General features: G+C 41.8%; 1 protein-coding gene across 5 annotated transcripts in view; it reads right to left on the reverse strand.

The window, feature by feature from the left end:
- PRR16 (proline rich 16) overlaps nt 1-13034 on the reverse strand; it is a 150011-nt gene that overhangs the window by 67905 nt on the left and 69072 nt on the right. Inside the window, exon 1 of one of the 5 annotated variants that reach the window (XM_079995800.1) lies at nt 836-964. The exons of the other annotated variants lie outside the window; for them this stretch is intronic. The gene's annotated coding sequence lies outside the window, so the exon portion shown is untranslated. Of the gene's footprint in view, nt 1-835; nt 965-13034 lie in introns of those variants that run through there. 5 annotated transcript variants of the gene reach the window in all.

Raw genomic sequence — 13034 nt, forward strand, 5'->3', positions numbered from 1 at the left:
TTTACACAATGAAAACAGTATTGCCTATGCCAGTCTCTAGTTTTGCTACTGAGTTGCTAAGTTTGCTCCAAAGGAATACTCTGTAGAAACAAAAGATACTTATAAGTACTTCACCACTTTGATGATCGAAACTCTTCTTCCTGTGCTTCTTTTGAAGAGCATTTCAGGCACTTGTCTGAACACACTAGAGCTAAAAAAAATATGAAGGAGAGAAGGGCTCGCAAGTATACACTAGGCAGCGATGTCTCCAAACATGGAGGTTTCTCATTAGGATGTCTAAGAATGTTCAGCTGAGAATGCTTAAAGGTCTTCTTATAACTGGGAACCCTGCCTTATCTCTGCTAAACACATAAAAGTGCCTAGTCCCCATCCATAGTTTTTGGCCTCATGGGTCTAGGTGGCTGCATCTGATTTCAGCTTCTCTCAATTGCTGCAGGCCCTGTTAACACTGCCAGCTCAGCTCTCCCCTGCTTCCTGCAGGGAGCAGCAAATCACAGGAAAAATCACAATGCAGGAAAAACCGTGATGCCAGCCAATGCCTCTACATAAAGGTAAAGGGACCCCTGACCATTAGGTCCAGTCATGCACTAGGCGACATCTTGTTTTCAATATCTCGATATATCACCAGCTAAACATTGTGATATCTCGATATATCACAATGTCTGAAATAAGGTTGGAGCTTATAATAATCTGGGAAAATACTGGGTGTGGGGTGGAATCTAAATTTGATGCATATAATTAAATGAAAATTTACTCATTGGTAGCATGCTTAACTAAACCATTAAAGACTTCTGGAGAATATATTACTGTTCTGTTAAGGGCTTTATATGCTCACAGTAACACCTTGAACTTGGCCCTGTAAAAAATTGGGAACTGGTGTAGATCGGTGTTAGAAAGTCAGGTAGACAATCTAGGTGCCAACTTGGCACCTGAAAACTAGGTTACAGATGGCCATCCAACCTCTGCTTACAAACCTCCAAGGAAGGAGAGTGTACCACCTACCAAGGGAGTCCTTTCAACTGTCGAACAGCTCTTAACTGTCAGAATGTTCTTCCTGTTGTTTAGTCAGAATCTCCTTTCTTGTTACCTGAAGGCATTCATTCAGGTCCTGCCCCCTCCGGAGCCTCCATCTTCCATGTGATACCCCATCATATATTTGAAGGTGGCTATTGCTAAGTTGTGGGTGAACATATCAGACGACACAGCAATTCTTCAAACAGCTCTTGTTTATTCACAGGCCAGAACAGAACTGAACTGAAGGGTTCAGCCAGCCTGCTTATATAGAGCTCCACTAGAATGCAACAGTAACCATTTTCTGTAACTATCCAATCACTGAACGTCATTTTCGATCCTTTATTTGCATATGTAGACCTGAACTATCTACAGTATTCCCCTGCTGGCCCAGGGTAAGAACTTCAGTACATAACAGCTATCATGTCTCCTCTCAGACTCCTCTTTTCCAGGCTAAACATACCCAGCTCCCTCAACTGTTGCTCATAAGTCTGGGTTTCCAGACTCATGATCATCTTGGTTGCCCTCCTCTGCACACGTTCCAGCTTGTTAATATCCTTCTTAAATTGTGGCACCCAGAACTCGACACAGTATTCCAGGTGTGGTCTGACCAAGGCAGAATTGAGCAGGGTTTATGACACTATATTTCTGTTGACGCAGCCCAGAATAGCTTTTCTGCTGCTGCACCACACTGTTGGTTCATGTTAAGCCTGTGGTCTACTAAGACCCCTAGATCCTTTTCACATGTACATCCAGGTGTCCCCCATCTTATATTTGTGCAGCTGGCTTTTCCTGCCTGTCTATAACCTTACATTTGTTCCCATTGAAATTCATTCTTGCGTGTATGTAGCTCTGCATGTATGTAGCTCTACTCACTACCACTCTATAATTTAGTGTAGGTATATTTCTTATATATTTTGTGTTTTAAAAAGAAGACATTTAAAAATATGTGTTCTTAATATTGAGCCACACCAATAAAAAAAGAGATGCCAAATTATGTGTTACTTACTAGATCTGTATAGTGTTAATCCTCCAAGAAACTCAAAATAATGTGCATGGATTCCACCCCACTGCCTCTGATACTATTTTATTTATTTATTATGTAATATATTTATATCCTGCCGAGTCGGAATTCAAGGCAGCTTACAACATTTAAAAACATCAGTCATAGAATAAAGAATAATAAAAACAAACCGGTTAAAAACCATACTTAAAATACATCACAATATATCTAAAACCAACAATTAAAATTTGAACTGACAGCAAGCAGCCCAGTCATCAGCATCATCTGCACCTTTGTTTCCAAATGCATAAATCCCTTTACTGCAAAAGTAAATTGTTGCTTCCTTGCCTGAACATAAGCAGCAGCCAAGCCACATTGATCTTATCATGAAGAAGAAATTTGGGATTGCTGATCAGAATCACCTAGAACGAAGATACCAATCAGCAAACAAAGTTTCTTTTTCTGCCAATAAGATCCACGGGCCTTAAGGCACACACTGTGCCTCTCGCTAGGCAGAGTAGAGACCCTGATATCGTGCTTAGCCTGATATCGTATCTTTGCTGATTGGAATCTCCCTGCCTTGTCAGGGAAGCTTATTGTTATGCTAGGTCTGTCTCTAGCAAGAGGCACAGGGCCTGCGCCAGCAGCTTTTACTGAAAAGTAAAGCCCTTTACTCTGTGACACCAGCTGAGAGGCGGCAGGGCTTTTGCAGATAGGGCTGGCAGGAAATGACCATTTACTTTGCAGTAAAGTGCTGCTTCCTGCCTCCCAGGTCTTCAAGGCCCGCTGGGCAGTGCAATCTTGATATATTACGGGGTGGGGATGAAACCTTTATCATGGTCTGAAGTTTGTACCAATAAAAGACAAAATATTGATATATTGCCCACCCCTAGTCCCCATCCATAGTTTTTGGCCTCATGGGTCTAGGTGGCTGCATCTGATTTCAGCTTCTCTCAATTGCTGCAGGCCCTGTTAACACTGCCAGCTCAGCTCTCCCCTGCTTCCTGCAGGGAGCAGCAAATCACAGGAAAAAAACGTGATGCCAGCCAATGCCTCTACATAAAGGTAAAGGGACCCTTGACCATTAGGTCCAGTCATGGCCGACTCTGGGGTTGCGGCGCTCATCTCGCTTTATTGGCCGAGGGAGCCGGAGTACAGCTTCCGGGTCATGTGGCCAGCATGACGAAGCCACTTCTGGCGAACCAGAGCAGCACACGGAAACGCCGTTTACCTTCCCACTGGAGCGGTACTTATTTATCTACATGCACTTTGACATTATTTCGAACTGGTAAGTTGGCAGGAACAGGGACCGAGCAACGGGAGCTCACCCCATCTCGGGGATTCGAACTGCCGACCTTCTGATCGACAAGTCCTAGGCTCTGTGGTTTAACCCACAGTGCCACCCGCGTCCCATTAATGCCTCTACGTAGGTCCATCCTAATTTCAGACATTGTGATATATCGGTATATTTCAATGTTCAGCTGGGGATATATCACAATGTTGAAAACCAGATATCATCCAGCCGTACTGCTAATGTCTGCCACTAATAAGAAAGAAATAATAAGTCTTTCTGTCTATGTATCTCTAAGGAAGGCACCCATCATCAGTCTGTAAAAGGACAAATGGAGGCAGGGTCCAGCACCATTGTTAGATATAAAACCTAGGCGCCAAATGGCTCCTTACACCAAGGTTACAGTCACTAAAACGGAATGTCTAGTTGCCATTTTGGGGCAAGACAGCCCCAAGTCTTATTTTTCAAATGATGGACTATGATTTATTATCAGTTAAACATCTGGCTAGTTCAGATAACCCTAACTCTAACCTTCAGCTAGGTTAAGAAGTTTGAGAACTTAAAAAATCAAAGTCACTTGTTCCAGGGATAGTCTACATGCAGTGCATACTGGTCTGTTCCTACCTCTTTTTCTTAATGGTGGCACGGACCATTCTTCGTAACGTAACGTAAGAATGTTATTCACAACTGTGAGCAGGGCCATGGGGAGCGGTAAGTGAAAAGAAGCTACAACCATTAAATATAACATGGTTCACTGCTCCTGCTCAGGCTGCGCAGAAAAAGCATTTTGGTTCCTGAAATTCATTCTGGTTGTGCAGATAAAATATAACTGATGGAATTCTACAGGATGTGGTATTAGTGTGTGAAAACTGTCCAGATCCAATGATCCCCAGATGGTGGAGATGTCAGGAGCCCTCCTGGTGCCCAGGCATCTTCACTTGGTCACAAGTGACTGATAGGTGAAAGATACACCTGGCAAATGCCATAAATGTTTTGAATAGCACCCAGGAGGTTTGATCATAATAGCTAGTGCATCTTCAAACAACACTCTGGAGGAAAGGGCCATAGCTTACTAGTATAGCATCTGGTTTGTAGGAAGAAACTGGGAGAATCTCCCTGCTTGAAACCCCAAAAGAGTCACTGCTGATCTGGAAGGACCAATGGTCTGACTCAGTACAGTGGTACCTCAGGTTAAGTACTTAATTCGTTCCGGAGGTACGTTCTTAACCTGAAACTGTTCTTAACCTGAAACTGTTCTTAACCTGAAGCACCACTTTAGCTAATGGGGCCTCCTGCTGCTGGAGCCCAATTTATGTTCTTAACCTGAAGCAAAGTTCTTAACCTGAAGCACTATTTCTGGGTTAGCGGAGTGTGTAACCTGAAGCGTATGTAACCTGAGGTACCACTGTATAAGGCAGCTTCCATTGTTCCTACAAACTGTGATTAAGGGAGGCATAGCAGCAGTCTTAGTAAGTGGTACTTAGAAGTCCATAATGGTGGATATCGTACAATCTTTATCTTCACAAAAAAAAACCAATGGCCTGTGTTTTCTGCCTCTCGTGAATTATATTGTACTACTCTCTGTTCCTGGAAATTATGTAACATGTTTTCCCTTAAGATGATTTTGTCTTCCCCCCCATGTGAAATAAGCCAATTCTGTGTTTAAAGCAATGGGATCCCTTTGTTAGTTTTTACACAATTTGCTGCTGCTTTTGCACAGTAATGTTTAAAGGCTTTAGAGACAGAATAAACATATTTGCTAAAAGAAAAAAAAAATGCTGTTCCAAAATAAGATCCATTTTTTCAAAAGTTTTCATTTCTTTTCATGCTGTGCCATCAATAACCCTGAAAAACCAGCAGCCCCTTAGCTTGTGCAGTGATGAAAGCCTAATAGTCTTTTCCCCCAGAAATGAGCCTTTGGCAATTATTGTATATTCAAATGGATAGAATATTCAGCAAAAGGGTAAATTTATTATATGACTTTGATGGGAAATGTCCTTGAGCCCAAGCCGAACTGCTATTATTTCTTGAGACATTAGGCTTTGCATACTGGAAACTTAGTGAACAACATTCCATTCCCTATAAATATACATGAATATTTTTCTTTGGAGATGGGGAGGATATTTTTCAGATTTTCTGCTTAAGCAGTAAACTACAAAGCTATGAATAATGTCTACATGTCTTGTTTACAATAAAAGCTTCTATAAATATTCAGTGTTTTAAATAATAAATCATCTTCGTTATCCAAGCATGACAAACTAGTCTATCTTGAAAATAATTGCAAACAAGAATGATTTTAGTTAAAACTTCCCTGCATAAAAAAGAAAGGGAGGAAAAAAGCATATTATTTTCTTTCTCCATTTATTATTATTTTTTTTATTTTTTGGACAATAGTTATTACTGGTGGACAATAATGTATTAACCAGAACACTGTGCCCACACAGAGGAATAAGGAGGTATGGTACAAGGTTGATTGTTCTGGGTCACTTCTATTATTTTAACAAGAGCAGATCTACAGTATAGAACCATGGCTTGAGATAGCAACTGCTTGTAACACACTGTGGGTGTGAGCCAAGGGTGAAAGGGAGCATTCCATCTGCTCCACTCTTCCAAGCGAGTAAGGAGGACTTCCTGTTTCACACTCACCTGGGGCACTACAGCTCTGGGCAGCTGTTACAGGTTGTCCTCAAAAGTGATCTTTGTCAATGGGTCCCAGAGCCTTGAAGGCAAGTCTTGTGGCTACTTCAATGGTTCCCAAAATGTGAAGTGCAACCACCTGGGGGGAACTGAGATTACCTAGGGCATGGGTAGGCAAACTAAGGCCCAGGGGCTGGATCCGACCCAAACACCTTCTAAATCTGGTCCGCGGACGGTCTGGGAATCAGCATGTTTTTACATGAGTAGAATGTGTGCTTTTATTTAAAATGCATCTCTGGGTTATTTGTGGGGCATAGGAATTCGTTCATTCCCCCCCCCAAAAAAATATATATATAGTTCGCCTCTGCCCCCCAAGGTCTGAGGGACAGTGGACCGGCCCCCTGCTGAAAAAGTTTGCTGGCCCCTGGAGATGGGGGACTCTCCGATTGTTGGAGACAGGACTCTCCGATCACTTATTTATGATTGACTGGGCTAGAACTTACAGCAAAACACATTCCTTGCTTTGTATTTAAAGTTCTCTGGCTCTTACTGCTTTCAGAGCTACTTCCTTTGGCCAGGTTTGTTTGTATTTACAATTCTGAATCGCCAGAAGTCACAAGATGGCCAATTATTAGTAATAGCTACTGATTTTCTCATAAGCTAGTTCAGGCGCGCCAACTCCTAGGGGGCGGAGGTGTCGTCAGCTCCCTCGATATTCCTTAGCAGGGGGCTCAGGGCCCCCGCCCATTATTGAGGGGTTGGAGGAGGTTGAACCACCAAACCAAGTGTGGTGAAGCATCAAAGGTAGGTTCTTCCAGAGGGTGAGAGGGGGGAGCTGCAGCAGGGCTGGCAAGGCCTCCTCCCAATCATGCGCTTCCTCCCAACGCCACACACATGTTGCATGAGTGATGTTGCAGGCACAGGCGATATGACTCCCCCCCCCCCAATTATTTGGCCCAAGGCAGCCCTTCCATACATCTGCCTTATGTTTTCATTAGCAGGAATATGTAAAAAATATTTTTCATGCAATATTCTTTGCTGCAGATTCTTTTTTTAGCTACAAGGTTAGATCAGAGCATATATTTATTTTTGTGTGCAGCAGTGCTTTACACTCATGCCTAATAACTTAGTTTTTTCTTCTTCTTCTGGGAAACCTAGAAGAAGCAAGTGTAATTTTTTTCTCTTTTGAACTGAATATCTATGGTATCACTTCATCAAGCCCATCCATCACATTAAGAATTCACTGAACAGTGAAGTAGTTGCTAAATGTGGCATCTAAGACTCTTGCTAAATGACTATCAGACTTTGAAAAGCTGGTCCCAGTGGATCAAGTTCATCAGTTTTGTTGAATTAATTAAACTTACACGGTTTTAATTGGATTTTGAATAAATGTGCAATTAATTGTTACTGTTTTGAATTTTATTGTGCTATTGTTTTCCTTAATGGCTCATCTAAAACTATTCTGAACAATTCATTCAGTGGTGGTTGGGGGCACTGGGGATGATTTTATGGAACCAAGTGGAGGGTGGCCCAAAAAACTTGGGAAACACTGGGCTAACGTCCTTCAGCCTTACCTGATAATACCTCACACCTACCAAACAGTGTGGCCAATTATCCTGTTTAATCGCTGCCACTCTCTAAGTACACCTGCCACCAAATCAACAGAGAGGAGCAAAAACAAAACAAAACAAAGAAACAGCAAGACCAGCTAATGGGCAAAGAAATTCCTACAAGGTCCTATATAAGGACCAGCAATGCCTATACTGAATAAAAAGTAGAAAGACTGAGAAACGGAAGAGACCAAAGGAGACCAAGGCATGCTTGAACAGCTCAGTGACAGCCACACTTACTGATGCACCAGCCGCTAGAAGTCAAACGCCTGGCCTCCCTTCTCAGAGCAGCCACCAACTCCACTCGCCGCCGCAGCCACTTCAAGCAATGTGGCAACAGGGAAGCGATAACGTTGAAAAATTCAAGTACGGTTGCAGTTTGTAGCAACAGGAGATTTCTTTAAGACATCTGAAGTCCTTTTTTTAAAAAATAATATTTATTAAGGGTTTAAGGATTACAAAAAGGAAAAAAGGAAAAAACAAAGTTTAACAATACAATACAATACAATACAATACAATACAATACAATACAAGAAAAAACAAGAAAAAACAGAAAACACTACTTATCTTAACAAAACAAAAACACAAACAAAAACAAAAACAATTAAAAAAACCACGACGAATATTCCCATAACTTATCTTTCATTTACTTGTTTCATTGACCTCCTCACACCTCCCTTTTTTGTATTCTAGTTCAGTTAGCTATTTCAGCAAATCCTTTCCATCTTTCTCAGTTTTTGCCCTATAATTTGTCTTAACACAATCTAACCTTTCTTTTCCTCCTTTGGCCAATTAATCTATTTTTACTTAATCCTTTATAACATTTCTGCTAAAGCCATATAACTTTGTTCCAAGTCCTTTACAATGTGAAATGTTTGCGTGACTACTCAAAAGTTAATATCAATGAGTTCAATCGGGCTTGCGTCCAGGAAACCAGGCATAGCAGGGGTGAGCAACCTTTTCTGGTGGGATTGGGGGGGCAGATCATTATCTCCCCACCCACCCCGGTGGGCCAAATGTGGCAGGTGAGAAGTGCTGTCCACCTGAGACTCACCTGATAATCACCTGACATCAGGGGATGCTGTGCTTTGAAGTCCCAGGACTTCAGTGCAATCCTGTTTGAAAACCCTTTGCCAATGGTGCTTTCTTTCCCTCCTCTCCTTTCACCATGTTCTTGGTAGGGTGACAGTGAGAAGACAAGAAAGGGAAAGGAGGAGCAGAGAGTAAGAATGAGTTCTCTTCTTCCTCCATGCCGTTGGGCTTGCGTCTTGCTCCTTTGATTCTCATTTTCTCCCTTGCCAGGCTAGAAGCAGAAAGAGGAAAAGAGTGGGTCCAGCTTCTCCTCTCTCGTCTTCCTCCTCTTCTCACAGTCATTCTGCCCTGACCAAGGGACAGCTTTCTGAAGGAAAGCTGCTGACAGGCAAAAGAGGAGGAAGGGAAAAATGTGCACTGTTTGCCAAGGGCAGGATGGCGCAAGCCAACAGCTCTGAGGAGGAGTTTATTTCAGTCTTACCCCCTCTTCCTCCTCTCCCCTGTTCTCTTCTCAAAGTCACTCTGCCCTGACTCTGGCAAAGGGGGAGAAGGGGAAGGAAGTGTACTGAGACTCCAAAAACCAGAACTGCCAGACTTCCCCCTGTGGGCCTGTTTGAACTGAGCAGCATTTAACCCCTGCTTATCAGCTGATGAGTGGAGATGAAATCCCACCGCCTTGGCTGTGTGAGCCTGTTCTCTGTTGGGAACCAGATGTGTAGCTAAACGCAGGATTTAGCCCTATCCTCCTGCCCAGCAGCTGACCTCAGCTGATAAGCAGATAGCTGTGGTTTGTAGAAAATGACCTCACAGGCCAAACCGGACCCCCTCATGGGCCAGTCCTGGCCCATGGGCTGGAGAGTATAGGATTGCAGCCCACTGCTAATTAAACAGTTTTCCCGAAGTCACCTCAAAGCCTTTCATGGGTCCTGCTATCAGCAAGAAAGTAGAATCACGAAATCTTTTCAGATGTCTTCTGTATATATTTTGTCTCATATACTTCGTCTCATGCTTGAAATCTGCTTTGCTGCTCCTGCCCCCATGCTCTCAAAGGGCAACGCATGAGGTGTCACATTGATTTAGCACCGCTCAGTGACCTCGCAGTATAGAAGCTACTTTCTAGCCACTTCCATTATGCAGGGTCATGAGGATTTCGCATTAAAATAAACAAGGGTAATGGGCAGGGTGGAAAGAGTGTGAGGCCGGGACCTGCTCCCAATCACACCAAAGACAGAACACTACTCACTGGAGGAAGAAGGGGTCACTTGAAGAGCAAACTGAATGCACGTGAAAGAGCAAGAAGCCCTATTCTCCACCACTACTCTACTCTAGAGACGTTGTGATGCCTGGCCTAGTGATTCATCTGACAGACCAAGAAAGTGTGGAATGAGGCACATTCCATTATAGCAAGCAAGTTCCATCATTCCTGATCAATGCTCTTCTTCTCTCTTCTTCTTTGGTGATCGCTCATAGCCGAGTAAGATTGTCTTTTTTTATATATATAAATAATATTTATTTTATAAAAAATTGAAGGTTACAAAAAGAAAAAGTAAAAACACCATATCAAACAAGAACAAAACAACGCATCACAATAAGAAAGAAGAAGAGGAAAAAGAAAAGGGAAAAAGGAAAAAAAACACAGCTAATCTTCCCATAACTTGTCTTTAATTTGCTTGTTTCCTTGACCTCCTCACACCTCCCTTTTTTGTATTCTAGTTCAGTTAACTGTTTCAGCAAATCCTTTCCATCTTTTCCACTTTTTGTTCTATAGTTTATCTTAATATAATGTAACTTTACTTTCCCTCCTTTCACCAATTAACAATCTATTTTTTCCTAAACCCTTATAACATTTCTGCTAAAACCACATAACTTCATTCCAACATCCTTCTAACATTCATTAATTTTGCAATGTTTCAGTAGATAGTCTTTAAATTTCTTCCAATCTTCCTCCACCGACTCTTCTCCCTGGTCTCGGATTCCGCCACATAGCCGAGTAAGATTGTCTTCCAAGAACATGGTTTTAACAGTGAGTCCGTGAGTGTGGAGGCCAGTTCTAGATCCATGGTCATGCTGGCTAGGGCCAAAGGGAGTTGGAAGTCCAGCAATATCTGTAACACCACAGGTGCCCTGTTCCTGCCTTATGATGACAACTCCTAATGTGGAGAAGCCATTGGCAATCCAGATTAAGAGCATTGGTATGTGATTAGGGGCACGGAACTGGCATTGTTTCCCAGTTTTGGAAACTGAGATATGAAAGCTAGGAGCTAAATGGCACCTTAAACCTAGTTATGGGCACAATAACAGAATGTCTAGGCGCACTTTTCTACAACAAGAATACAAAGCTGAAAATGAATGAACTGCAGCTAATATCTTATATTCATTTTCCACATAGCCTAGTCCTCATTTGAAGACTGCAAAAAACAAAGCCATGCTTCTCCTGCCTGGCCCCCTAATATACTTAAGAGGGTCCCCTTCTCCCGTCTTCAAAGAGTGGCTGGAAGTGGGCAGGCAAAAAAAGGTCCTCCTTTCTTTCCACTCTGCAATTTTAATCTGAAATCATAGGCACAGAACTGCACCCAGAGCTCAGAAACTGCTCACACTAATGAAATTCCTTGTCACAAAATGCGCCTAGAACGATGGGAGTTTCGAACACTGCTGTTTCAGCGCAGATGCTGCACACCACTCTCTTTTTACTCTATATTATGTTACGTGTACATGTTCAATCTCTTGTCTTTTGAACCAAAATCTGTGCTCTTCCCCAGGTTCTTGATTTTGTGCCAGATTAACCCAACTATATCATCATTCCCTTACGCAAACATCCACTGTTAAATTCTCCAGTTATCCAGTTGCCATAATCCAGTGGATTTACACCTGACTTTGCAATCGTTTCTTTAACTAAAATGTATTATTCATTGGCCACTTCAATAAAACTTTGACACATTCTGCTTTAGATTTCAACTCTAGGGGTTAAAATAAATAAATAAGATACCAGAACTTAAGACTGTCTTATAATGCATGCTCACATGCAAACACCAATGTGAAGAAAATGCAAAATATAGCAATATATTTACATTTTGAATTTTAACGACCTAAATCTAAACATAAAAATAACCATTGCAATTCTCCACACAGTAGTGGATTCTACTCATCAAAACGGAACTTTGATTAACTTTGAGGATGTTTCAAACTATCCCGTTCCCTACCCCAACTTTGCTTGAGGCAGTTTTAACTACTCTGTAGATAATACAGGATTCTACTACCATCACAATTAGATGATATGGTGCTATGTGGTAAGTCCTCGTTCCCTTTCATTTGCTGCCTATGATTCCATTGTTGTTGTTGTTTTTAAATGCTTTATTGGTTTTTAAAACTATGTAACATAAGTAATCAACAGAAAAAAGAAAAGAAAAATATAAACAAGCATTCATTCCAAAGTATGGTGTTTCCTCCATTTATGCTCTATGCACAGGTATGCATGGAAAGTCCATGGAATAACTCTTATATCCTTAATTTCCAAACTACAATTGTGCACTGATTCAGTACACATAAACACACAAGTACAGTCATACCTTGGTTCTGGAATGCCTTGCAACTCAAACATTTTGGCTCCCGAAGGCAGCAAACCCGGAAGTAAGTGTTCCAGTTTGAGAACATTTTTTGGAACCCAAACGTACAACACAGCTTTCGTGGCTTACAATTGAGTACAGGAAGCTCCTGCAGTCAATCGGAAGCCACGCTTTGGTTTTTGAATGTTTTCGAAAGTCGAACAGACTTCCGGAACAGATTCTGTTTGAGAACCGAGGTAAGACTGTCCAGTTTTACACAGCAGACATGCATTGCAGAATAGGGGCTGAGCATGCCTAGTGACAATTCACATGCACAAAATTTCTGGTTGCTCATACCACAAATTCCCTGCAAAGACTGAAAAAGCAACAGCATTCTTTTCAACACAGAGAAGCTCCTTAATCGAAGAGCTGAAATTGAAAACATGTTATCAGTTCCACCTCTGTAGTGAAAGGGCTTTCATGAGCTTTCCACAGAGGGAGGAAGTACTTTCATTGCTGCTCTTTGCAGCCTTTGAAAAATAATGTTCCAGCTTCTGCATGATGGTACACATCCATATTTCTCTCGGCTCAGCATGTACAAGAATGTGGGCAACCAAATGATCTTTCTCCCCTCGCAACCAGGATATGAAAGAGCAGCCAGCAATAATTCACCATCCAGCAGAAAATCCGTACTGGGCAAATCTGAGAGAAATAACTCTGTACCAGTGGAATTAAATTTCTATTAAATTAATTTACATTAAAGTGTTCTACTGCCATAGCATACCAATCCACAACACCTCCCTATGGGTTCCCATTAAATTCTACTGCAAAATCTTAGTTAAAACTTAGGGAAGGTTTTTTTTTAATATTCAGAAATTCTACAGGAACAACATTTAAGAAATGACTTC

This window comes from Podarcis cretensis, assembly GCF_951804945.1.
Source record: "Podarcis cretensis genome assembly, chromosome: 11".
NCBI lineage: Eukaryota > Metazoa > Chordata > Lepidosauria > Squamata > Lacertidae > Podarcis > Podarcis cretensis.